Consider the following 11054-nt stretch of genomic DNA (forward strand, 5'->3'; position numbering starts at 1 on the left):
ATAAGACAGAAAGAAGTACCTTTGAATCAAATCAAGATTTAAAAGGATAGAGACTCCAAAATGTGAAATTGGCTGAGTGAGAGGCCTCTTTCTGTTATGTGATAGTGACGTAGCTGGTTAGACTCTTACTGCAGCTTAGCTGTCTCAGACCAAAGGTCTGTTGAAGCTGGAGCTTTAGGAAACATGGTAGAAAAATAGCAGGATGTTAGAAAATACTGGCTGTTTCTTGTGGCTTTTAGTAAGGTTTAAAAAACAGAGACAAGCTTTGATCTGAGCTGACCTGGCCGAAAGCAGAAAGGGGACAGCATACAGCTTTGTTAATAGAGATACCTAAGCCTGTGGCAAGATTTCCAAGGCCCAGTTACTCATGCTTCTTGCACAACTGGAAAACCCAGAATGTCTACTCTGTTCTAATGTTAGCATAAAAAGCAAGGAGGTGGAAAACACAACATTGGATAAAATTGGAACACCTGAGAGGCCAGAGAAATGAACACAGCCAGATTCCCTGGGCCCTTCTCACACACCTCCTTCCTTGAACTATCTGGTTTAGGTAATCCTTCGTATTGGGGTCAGGGCCAGCCAACGGCTGCAGCTTCGTCACAGGTGCAGATTATTCTGCCTCATTGATTGTTTCACAAAACCAAGAGGGAAACAAGTGGATTTAGGTCTGGGACTAAGGGCAGAGTTCCAAGGTTTATAGCTAAGAGTAGAACAGTGAGGGCGGGGTCCAGACCTGTGAACCATAAGGTTCTAATGCTGTAGAGTTTGGGGGAGTTGATTATCAGTGAAACCTCAGGCCCGGACAAAATGGGAGCCTATGTTTCCTTGCCTTAAAGGTGACCCGAGTCCCCCACATCTCACAGAGGGGCCAGCAGGAAGAGAGCTACTAAAGAAGCTGTGTCTCTACTAGCGACTCCTCCTCTGTGATTCTCTTCCATACCTCTCCCAGGCATGGCCCTGGAGAGCAATGGGCAAAAAAGTTCTTCTAGTGGGCAAGCCTGCAGGCAGCCCTACCGGCTGACTAATAAACTCCCTCCTCTGCCAAGATAAGAGCTCCATCCTATCCCTGCCAGAAGTATATCCTTTGGATTGCTGACTGCTGTTTGTTTCTTTTTCTTTTCCAGTTAATAGCTTTTTTTAAACTGATTTTTTTTCTTTTTCCCTCTATTATTTTCGATCTGTCAGGAGTGATTAAATGTATCCATTAATCATAGGTTGCATAGTCATAGGAGTCGTATTAGAAGAGGAATGTCCATATTTCAGATTTGGAGTGGACACAATAACTAGACCTGACGATTGGTTCTTTTTAAGAATTGGTGCATTTTCATGTGTAAATGGGTTAGTTGCATCCTATCAAGTGGGGACATTGTTGATACTGCATGTACGGGAAGTTGGAGTGCTAAACAGCTAAGGGGTGGAATATGGCAAACATATATTGTTTCTCTATCTAGAATCTCATCTTTTGGGGAAATATCAGTCCCTGGATATAGGCTACACTATTAGAACACTCTATTCACCTGGAAACAGGGACTGGTTCAGAGACGGGCACATGACTTAAGATGGACCAAATGGAATTCTTGCTGGACTTGTCCTAGAGCTAAGATTTTCTCATTCTTCTGATTTTATGATTCTGAGAGTATTTGAAATTGGGTAGCTATCTACAGTGCTTCTTGGAAGAAGTCCATCTGAAGGAGCAGCTAATGAGGCCAACACACAGATTTAAACAGAGTTGAGAAATGGAAAGAAGAGGAAGAAAAAGGATTTATAGAGATAGATAGAGATCTTGACCATCTTTAAAAGAAATTTTTGAGTCCCTGGAACTAGTAATAACTTTGATAGAAGCCAACTCTATCCTGTATTTTTCCATTTACATGATACAATAAATCCCTTTCTTGTTAAGTAAGTTTCAGTTGGATTTCTGACACTTGCACCAGAAAGGGTCCTGCCTCGTATAGTAGCTAACCATTCAGTCTTTCACATATGGCAGCCTGGCTGTGTCCCATGACTCCTCTGTAACTGCTCTTTCCATTCACCATTGACTTTCTAGTTTCTAAATCTGATGAACCCTTTTCGATGTTTACCTTCCTGGATCTCTTTACTGAATTTGATGCTGTTTATAATGTTTTTTTTTCTTGAAATCCCCCTCTACTGACTTTTAAGAGACACTGTTCTTTTTGTTTTTGTTCTTCCTAGTTTTTCGTTTCTCCTTAATCTCCTTTCCAGACCAGTGCTTATCTCTACAATGTTCCTCAGTGTCATGTTCTTGCCCTCTTACGGTCCATGAAACAACTTCTCCCCGGGTGATCCATTCACTTCCAGAGCTTTTGTTGCTACTCACACACCAACTACTTCAAGATCTTTATCGTTAGAGTCTCTTGATCGCTGAACTCATCATCCATGGCCCACTGGACATCTTCTCTCAGATGTGCTTCAGAGGCCTCAAAAACAACAGCTCCCAAATCTAATCTCATTGTTTACCTACCCAAATATGCCCTACTTCTAGCGTTCCAATCACAGTGACCGGTAGCATATTTAAGCCTTTGTTAGAAATCTGAGCATCATTGCTGAGTCCTCCTCTTCTTTACCCTCTCATCAAGTTCTGTCAATTATGTTTAACAAATATTTCTCAAATCTGTAGCTGCATAGCTTACTGCCCTTGCCTTAGTTTGGTCCAGGACTCTGTAGGTTCTCCATTGCATGACTCCAGGAGCATCAATCCCTGGACCTCAACGGCGAATGGAGTCACGGTGGTTAAGGCCCTGATTTAGGTCCTTGTAATTTCTCACTTAAGTTACTGCTGCAACTTTCTAATGTTCTCCTCATCTCTAGGCTCATTTCTCTTCAATCCTTTCTCCAAATGTGGCAGAAGATTTCTTCTAAATGTAAATGGGAAGCACATCACTTTTCTGCTACGAATCTCATTGCTTGCCCTTCCTTTCCACCTTAGTATTTTACCACTTCAACTCTCTTTCTATGCTTTTGCCTTACTAAATATTCTAACTTCCCCAAGTATGCCATGCTTTCTCCTACCCCATGTATTTTCATACGTACCTCCTGTGCCTTGAAAACGCATTCTTCTTTATCTTGCTAACTTACTTATCCTTCCAGATGCAATCTAAGATTAGTCTTTCAGACCACCCAGTTTGGGTTGGTAACCTTGACGACATATTACAATCACACCTTACATTTATTTCCATCACAGCACATACCACACCATGTTGAAATACGTATTTACTTATCAGTCACGTCCAGTAGATGTGAATTCTTTGAGGGACGAGACCCTGAGTTATTTATCTGTGTATTCTCAGGGCTAGGCACGTCACTTGGTGCATATTAAATGCTCAGTAATTTTAAGAAAATGGTAAAAAGAAAAACAACTTTTGGCATCTGTCAACTGCCTACCAGCCTTCCCAGTCACATCTATCAGGAAGATGGAAGGGAAGGGAAAATATTACTTATTGATTGCCATTCACTCACTCGATGTTTGTCAAGCACTTTTTATTGTCAGTCACTATCTGGGCACTTTCACACGATTAGATCACTTAATCAATTCAGTCACACTGTCAGGAAGGCATTATTTTTATTTTAGACAGAGAAATTTCATACAGAAGCGTGGCTTTTGAAGTTAGGCTACCTGTGTTTTAGGCTCAACAATCGGGCTATTCAGCTAATGGTGAATTAAAACTCAAGCGATCTAATTTCAAAAACCATGGTACTGTCAGTGCTTCATATTTTCCCAACTCTGCTTTAAAGACTTTTTAAAAAATGAAGCTTCCTGTTCTAGACGGCAGATTGAATACACGAGTTGGTCTCCGCTCACTCTTGAGACATCACGGAAATAATAGTATATAAGTACAAAAAGCATCCACATAGCTCTGAAGTGACTAGAATAAGGTGGAGGTCATTAGTTGATTGTATCAGTTATAAATCTGTTGCCTTTCTGCTCCAAATCCAAATCTGCCCTGCTTGTGGTACTGAATCACTGCCCTGTTGTCAGCTCGCGTGATGTTCAACTTCATTAGCACAGGGCACTGGAGCGACATTGGAGGAGGAAGGGGTATTTTTTCCTGTTCCAGCAGGCTCTTGCAGCACAGCACCTCCGCCCACACAGCTCCTCCTGGCACTCCAAAAAGCAGTTTTCCAGTGACTTCCAATAGCGTGGCACCTCTGTGTATATGGCTTCCACCAGCACCTCCTTGATGGCTTTGCAGTCAGTTCTGAGGCACGGAACCTTCCTGAGATAGCTCCCTTTGGCACCCCAGGCAGTGACTTTCCAGTACTTCTTCCTGGCATGGTACCTCAGAAAACTTCACCATCCAGTGAGCCATAGGCATGTTCTCTCCAACCATATCTGGATCAAAGTCCTGGGAGGAGGGGACCCTCTTCCAGATTTCTTTCTTCCTTGAGGGCTGTATTTCAGCCCTCGGGTAGTGGCTGGTCCCTATATCTTCTGTTCTTGTATAACGTCCAAAGACGAGGTAAGTGTATCTATCGTAAAGAGCAATGGGGATGTATCAGTAATGGATTGCCTTGGTCCACGGAGATCTTTGGCAGGGGCTAATTGATCACAGTGTTCATAGGAATAAAATAGGTGGATATCCTATAAACTGATTCCCAAAAAAACCCCAAACAATCCAATAGAATAATGGGAAAAATATGAACAGAAAATTTACAGAAGAATATAATCAAATGATCAATTAACATAAAATATCTGACCTCTAGTAGTAAAGAAAATTCAAATTTAAACAAATATGCAATAACATTATTAATGTACCCCGTAATATTCACCTTTTCTCCTAAACGAAAAGGAATCTAAAACAGCAGCCTGGTTTCTACCTTTTTGCTCCTTTCTCTACACTCAAAAATATATGCAGAATATGATTATAAATACATAGAGTTTTGTTGTTGATGTTTGTTTTTATAAAAATGGTATACATTTCTCGGCAATTTGCTTTTCCCACTTGATAATATATAAGGAACATCCATTCAATTAAACAATATATGCATGATTTATTCTTTTGAAAAGCTGCATAATAATCTATTGAATGGGTATGCTATAATTTATCCAACTTTTCATCCACTTATTGCACAGACAGAAAAGTAGGTGATATAAAAAAGAGTGAGAAATAGATAGGCATCAGATTTCTTGTCAGCAATAATGGATGCTAGAAGACAATGCGTTTAAAGAGGATGTGGTCAACTGATGAAATTTTACAATTCCGGAAGAAGATGCAGTAGTCATGAACTGTTATGCCCTAAATACAATGGCAGCCTGATGATTTTTGCGTCGCTACATAACCCAGACATGGCCATTACTGGGCTTACAAATTCTCTTTGAATTTCTATACACACCAATACCCAAATAAGCAAAACTTAAATAGCCAGTGTTACCAATAGTGAAAGAAACGGGTCCTTATACGCTGCTATTGGGAGAGTAAAGTGGTACAGACTTTCTGAAAAGCAGTTTGACAGCTGCGTTAAGACTTTAAAATATTCATACCTGTCTCCCAGCAATTCTACTTATCTGCCTTTAGCCTAAAGATTTAATCAAGTGGGAAAGCAAAGCTTTATCAACAAGAACGAACACGGCATTGTATATGACAAATAAAAATGGCAAGCAATAGGATATATTGGAGAATATGAGGAAGCCATTTGGTGTAAACCTAATTCGGCCTGACCTTGTCTTTCCAAAAGGGTCTGATGGAGGCCTTGAGCATGCATTGTATATCTGCTTTAGAGATTCCCTATGGCAAGAGCAAAAGGCCCTTGAGATAAAGGTGCACCTTCCCTCCCCCTCCCAACGTTGGCATCTCCTTAAGGATTAAGCCTCTTTCCTTAGGCTAGGAACTGATTGCTCCTCACCTGTGACCACCCAGCTTGAGACAATAGACTTGCTCCCTGCTACGCCCACCAAGATAGCAGACCCACTACCTGCTGTGTCCATCAAGTGCTGTGCCGACAGGGCAATCTTGTAACTATTGTGGGAGGGACATTTCAATTATATGTGAAACACCCTCTTTGAGGGTATATAACCACCCTGTGTACCCCCACTTCTTTTGAGTGCTCTTTTCCTTTGTGGAAAGACTCTCCCGGGTTATAATCCTAAGATTTCAGCTCAGAATAAACTCACCCAAATTTTCATTTATAGATTGGTTATGGATTATTTTCGTCAACATATATAATAAGGAAAAACTGAAAACAACATAAATAATTCAACAACAGGGAACTTTTTTAATTAATTGTAGACCATCTATGAGTTGGCATACATATCTTTTAAAAATTATATTTTTAAAGACTATATAGTACCATGAAGACTACTCAGGATACAATGGTAAGGGTAAAAACAAAACAGACGAAAAAACATTAGTTTCAAAACACTTTGAGTGCTGGATGGTAAAATACTTTGTCGCCTGGAAGCTTGTTACTGAAATATCTACTTAGACTTTCAGTTATAAAACTAAGCAAGCCACCACAGAACACTGGGATCAACTGCAAAGCTGTAAAAACTAGATATTCAAGGAAAAGGTGTTGGAAAAACTCATTGCACAGGAAGGGACATTGGTGCTTCTGCAGAGAACAAGAGTTCTTTCACTGAATGTACAGTTTGTTCTGTTAGTCTGTCAATCAGCTAGAATTGCATAACAATGTTCTGGGTGTGGTGGTATACCACTCAGAATACTCAGTCACCACCCTGAAGGAATTTAATGTGCAGTGTCAGAAACACAGGTAAGTATGTTACCAACTGAAATAGACAATTACAGTCATTACAAAAGTGCATTGAGTTAAATGGAGAACCGTGATTGTGCTGGTGGCTTCAGCGTCAAACAACACTCTTGATGTGGGGCACACATAACTCCTAAAATCTTCCCATGGATGACGCATTATCCTCCCCTATCTTTCTACCCATTCCCTCTTGGGGCTTTCCAACAATCATAGGGTCCCATTATGCCATGACCCCCTACTTCGGCTTCCCTTCCTGCTTCTACTCCAAGACAAGGGCTCTGTGCCTGATGGAGCCAGTTGTAGACAGTTCGGAGGGTTGGCCTTTATTGGGGTCTGAGATGTGTTCGTGTGTGTGCACTGGTGCAAACCAAAGGTCTGTTCTGAAGCTCTAATGACCCAACAAGAAGACTAGGAGGTGGAGTAGAGAGGGGAGGCTGAGCTCAAGGGGACTATTCTGGAGGAGGAGGAAGAAGGAGGAGAGAACAGATGGGGGTTGAAATTAACTTTTAAATGCCTGTGCCCATGGGAGACAGTGTCTGAGAATCTACAGCGAGGAGCTGCTGCAGTTACAAAGCTCCCCTTCTATGAATTGGAGAAAGGTCCTTAGGACCCACGTCTCAGAGAAGGTTCTGTGCTCTCCAGAAAGGCATCTTATTTCCAAGGAAATCTGGGTGGGACAATCCCTGCAGGGCTGGGACTCTGCCTAGCTTTCTCCCTGCTCTGCAAAATGCCAGGATTGTGAAGGTAGAACCTATGGCTTAGTGACTTGCACTGATCACCACCTGAGCACCAGAGTGCGGCCTGGGAGGGGCTCCTCATAGCCCCACCTAGAACGCGTTAGGTGTGTGTCTGCGCGTGCACGCAGGGGCACATGATTGCACTTTCTAAGGACTCAGTTCTGGCCTTGCCTGGATATCCTTTGGGTACTAGGTCCTTATCAAAGGGAATGCTAACTTCCTCCTCCTCTATTTTTGTTTTGTTTTTTCAATCCCTGAGGATAAAAGGCCAAATCTCCAGTCCAGATTGAGGAAGCCAATAGCCACCAGAGACATTCCCGGGGCCAGCTACTCTACATTCTCAGAGCCCCTGGCCTTCCTCTCCTCAGAACACAAGGTCAGGCTGGGCCAGGGCTCCATAGGAATCTTTTGTGAGGGGGAGAAAGCCTGAGCGTAGCCCTTAAATGCCTCCTTCTACAGTTCTCCTACTGATCCCTGTCGACGAAAATAATCCATAACCAATCTATAAATGAAAATTTGGGTGAGTTTATTCTGAGCTGAAATCTGAGGACCATGGCCCAGGGCCTTTCTTCCCGAAGGAAGAAAGGGCACCAAAGAAGTGAGGTATACAGAGTGGTTATATACCCCCAAACAGGACCATTTCACATATGATTGAAATGTCCCTCCCACAATAGTCACAAGATTGCCCTGTCAGCACAGCACTTGATGGACACAGCAGGTAGTGGGTCTGCTATCTTGGTGGGCGTAGCAGGGAGCAAGTCTATTGTCTCAAGCTGGGTGGTCACAGGTGAGGAGCAATCAGTTTCTAGCCTAAGGAAAGATGCTTAATCCTTAAGGAGATGCCAACGTTGGGAGGGGGAGGGAAGTTGCACCTTTATCTCAAGGGCCTTTGTTCTTGCCATAGGGGATATCTAAAGCAGATATACAATGCACGCTCAACAGCCATGGTCAGGCCCTTTTGGAAAGACAAGGTCAGGCCGAATTAGGTTTACACCAAATGGCTTCCTCATATTCTCCAATATATCCTATTGCTTGCCATTTTTATTTGTCATCCCTATGTCTAGGAAGAGATACTGACCCCAGGTTCTTAGTCTCTCTGTGTAATAGAAATCGACAAAAGGCCCGACCAAAATCTCAGACAAGGTTTTATTGGGACTTATGCTCCAGGACAGGGAGACAGCACAGGAGAAGAGGCTCTCTGGCTGACTCTCCGAAGGGAGCCGTCCTGAGTCTTTTATGGAGTGAGGGGAGGGCACTGCTGTCAGGATTCTCGGCCTCCAGAGGCATTCTGCTTCCCTCTTCCCAGTGCTGTGGCTGTAGGAGCCCCCTCGGGGTTGCAGTCCCTGTGCCTGCCCAGTAGGTCCAACATGGTGCTGTTTCTCACTACCGCTGCCCCAGAAGGTCATCTAGCGGTCATCTCCGGGCTCTGTGTGCATGTGGCAGTTGGGGTTGACAGCTTTGGTGGGAAGTTTGCACTTGGAAGGTTGCTTATGTTTGATGCTGGCCTGAAACAAGGTTGACATAAGGAAAGTCATGCTGTAACTTAGAATAACCTGACTAACTCACCCAAGCTGTGTATGTTTTACCTTGCAGGTAGCCTAGGAGATAAATAGCTACCCTCTGGGAAGTAATCTTGGCTGACTCATGTAACTCCCAACAGTGATAGATGATAACTTTGTTCTTTTGAGTTTCTTAGGAACATGGTGACCTCCTCAGAGAAGAACATCTATGCTGGCATCCCTCACTGATAACAACTGAAAGACCTGGTGGCATCTCTAGTCACCAATGCCAGATGGTCAGTGTTCCTGAGCCCTTCCTTCATAGCCCACCAGTCCCTGGATAACTGCCTCAAGATTATGTGCTTGTTTAAGATGGTCTTTGGGACATGAGTCCGCCGTCTTCCAATTTTGCTGGTTAATTGAATAAATCCCTTTCTTGACAACTGACTCCTTTGCAATTAATTGCTTCAGGGTTGCAGTAAGCAGAACAAGCCATTTCGGGTTTACATCTTGACTTTGAAAACAGCAGGGCTGGGAGGTGCCCAACCTGATGGCTAAGGGTGAGGAGCAGAGTCCTGTCCTGATTCTGTCTCAGAAGTGCGGCTGAAGGCTCCACAGCTAGTTAGGACCATAGCAATCTTTCAGCAAATCTAAGAACAGGCCAGTTTTCATATAATTTGCCCAATGGCTTTAAGTGTGCCACTTATCCAAAGTCACCAAATTTTAAAAGCAGATTTTACAACTGGAACTTCAGTGTGTTGCCATTTGTAGATAGTCTTTCAAAGTCCTCTGTGGTTAAGTGTTACAGGATCTTTTTTTAAAAAAGAGGATTTTTTAAATTAAATAAGTAATACTATTCTCAGAAAACTTAGGGAAGCAAAATAGAAAGTCAAGGGCAAACAAACATCTGGAACTCCATCACCTCAAAAAAATTACTTTTAATGTTTTGGTACATTTCATTTCAACTCTACTGTTGATTTGCTTTCTAATTTCAATAATTTCTGCCTTTATCTTTTTTATGTCCTTCCTTCTCCTCTGAATTTATTTGCTATTCTTTTAGTAGCTTCTTGGGTTGAAAACAGGCTTTTATAATTTTCTGTCTTTCTTAAATGATTTCTAATTACTGAATCTAAAATTATATATCTATGTGTTTTTTTCTGAGTATTGCTTTGACCATATCCAATGCACTTAAAAAAATCTGCCATGTTCTCATTGTTCATCTCTAAATACTTATAATTTATATTGTAATTTACTCTTTAAAAATGTCAACGCAAAATAACCAATAACTTTTCTAAAGACAAGAGAAATAAGATGAGTTTTACTTGAGCCAGAGTGAGGATTATAACCTGGGAAGGCCTTGGAAAGCATTCTGGAGAAGCCCGGTTTTCGGTACAGTCTTATATCTTTTTAGAATGAAGAACATACATTGAACACACCCAGGATACATTTTCATCAAAGTTTCAAGGAGGTATTTAGCTTCAAATTAGCAGGTCAACATGACCCTGATTCAGGAAAGGGACCAATCTGAGTGTGACCAATAGGGCATTACCAATAGAGTATAGGAAGGGAAGTAGGCATTCTTATCTTAAGAGAGTACATCCTTTACTTTAGTGGTTAAAGCAGGTGTACAATGTATGTTTGATAGGCCATTGGTCAGGCTTTTTAGTTTAAGCCGAATCAGTTTTGGACCCAAATAATTACCCCACATACCTCAATATGTAAAAACCTCTTGTCAAACTGAAGAATTTTTAATAAGGGCATTTTGACAAAAATTGTGTTATTTAATTATGTATAGTTTTGCTGTCTAATACAGTAGCCACTTGCCACATGTATCTAATGAGTACTTGAAATACAGTTAGCCAAATTGAGATAGACTTTTTTCTTTTTTTTGCTGGGAAAGATTCGCCCCAAGCTAACATCTGTTGCCTATCTCCCCCCACCACCGTTTTTTTCCTCCCTGAAGCCCCAGGGCATGGTCGTATTTTCTAGTTGTAAGTCCTTTTAGTTCTCCTATGTGAGCCAGCAGCACAGCATGGCTCCTGACAGGTGGTGTGGTTCTGCAACCAGGAAACGAACCCAGGCCACCAAAGTGGTG

At 42.0% G+C, this 11054-nt stretch overlaps 1 long non-coding RNA gene across 1 annotated transcript; it reads left to right on the plus strand.

Annotated features, from left to right (window-relative positions):
• Positions 1-486: 486 nt before the first annotated feature.
• On the plus strand, positions 487-9399 carry LOC138924976 (uncharacterized). Its single transcript, XR_011440473.1, has 2 exons — positions 487-4478; positions 9157-9399. It is a non-coding gene; the product is annotated as an uncharacterized lncRNA (long non-coding RNA).
• Positions 9400-11054: the final 1655 nt, after the last annotated feature.

This window comes from Equus caballus, chromosome 1 (genome assembly GCF_041296265.1).
Source record: "Equus caballus isolate H_3958 breed thoroughbred chromosome 1, TB-T2T, whole genome shotgun sequence".
NCBI classification, from domain to species: Eukaryota; Metazoa; Chordata; class Mammalia; order Perissodactyla; family Equidae; genus Equus; species Equus caballus.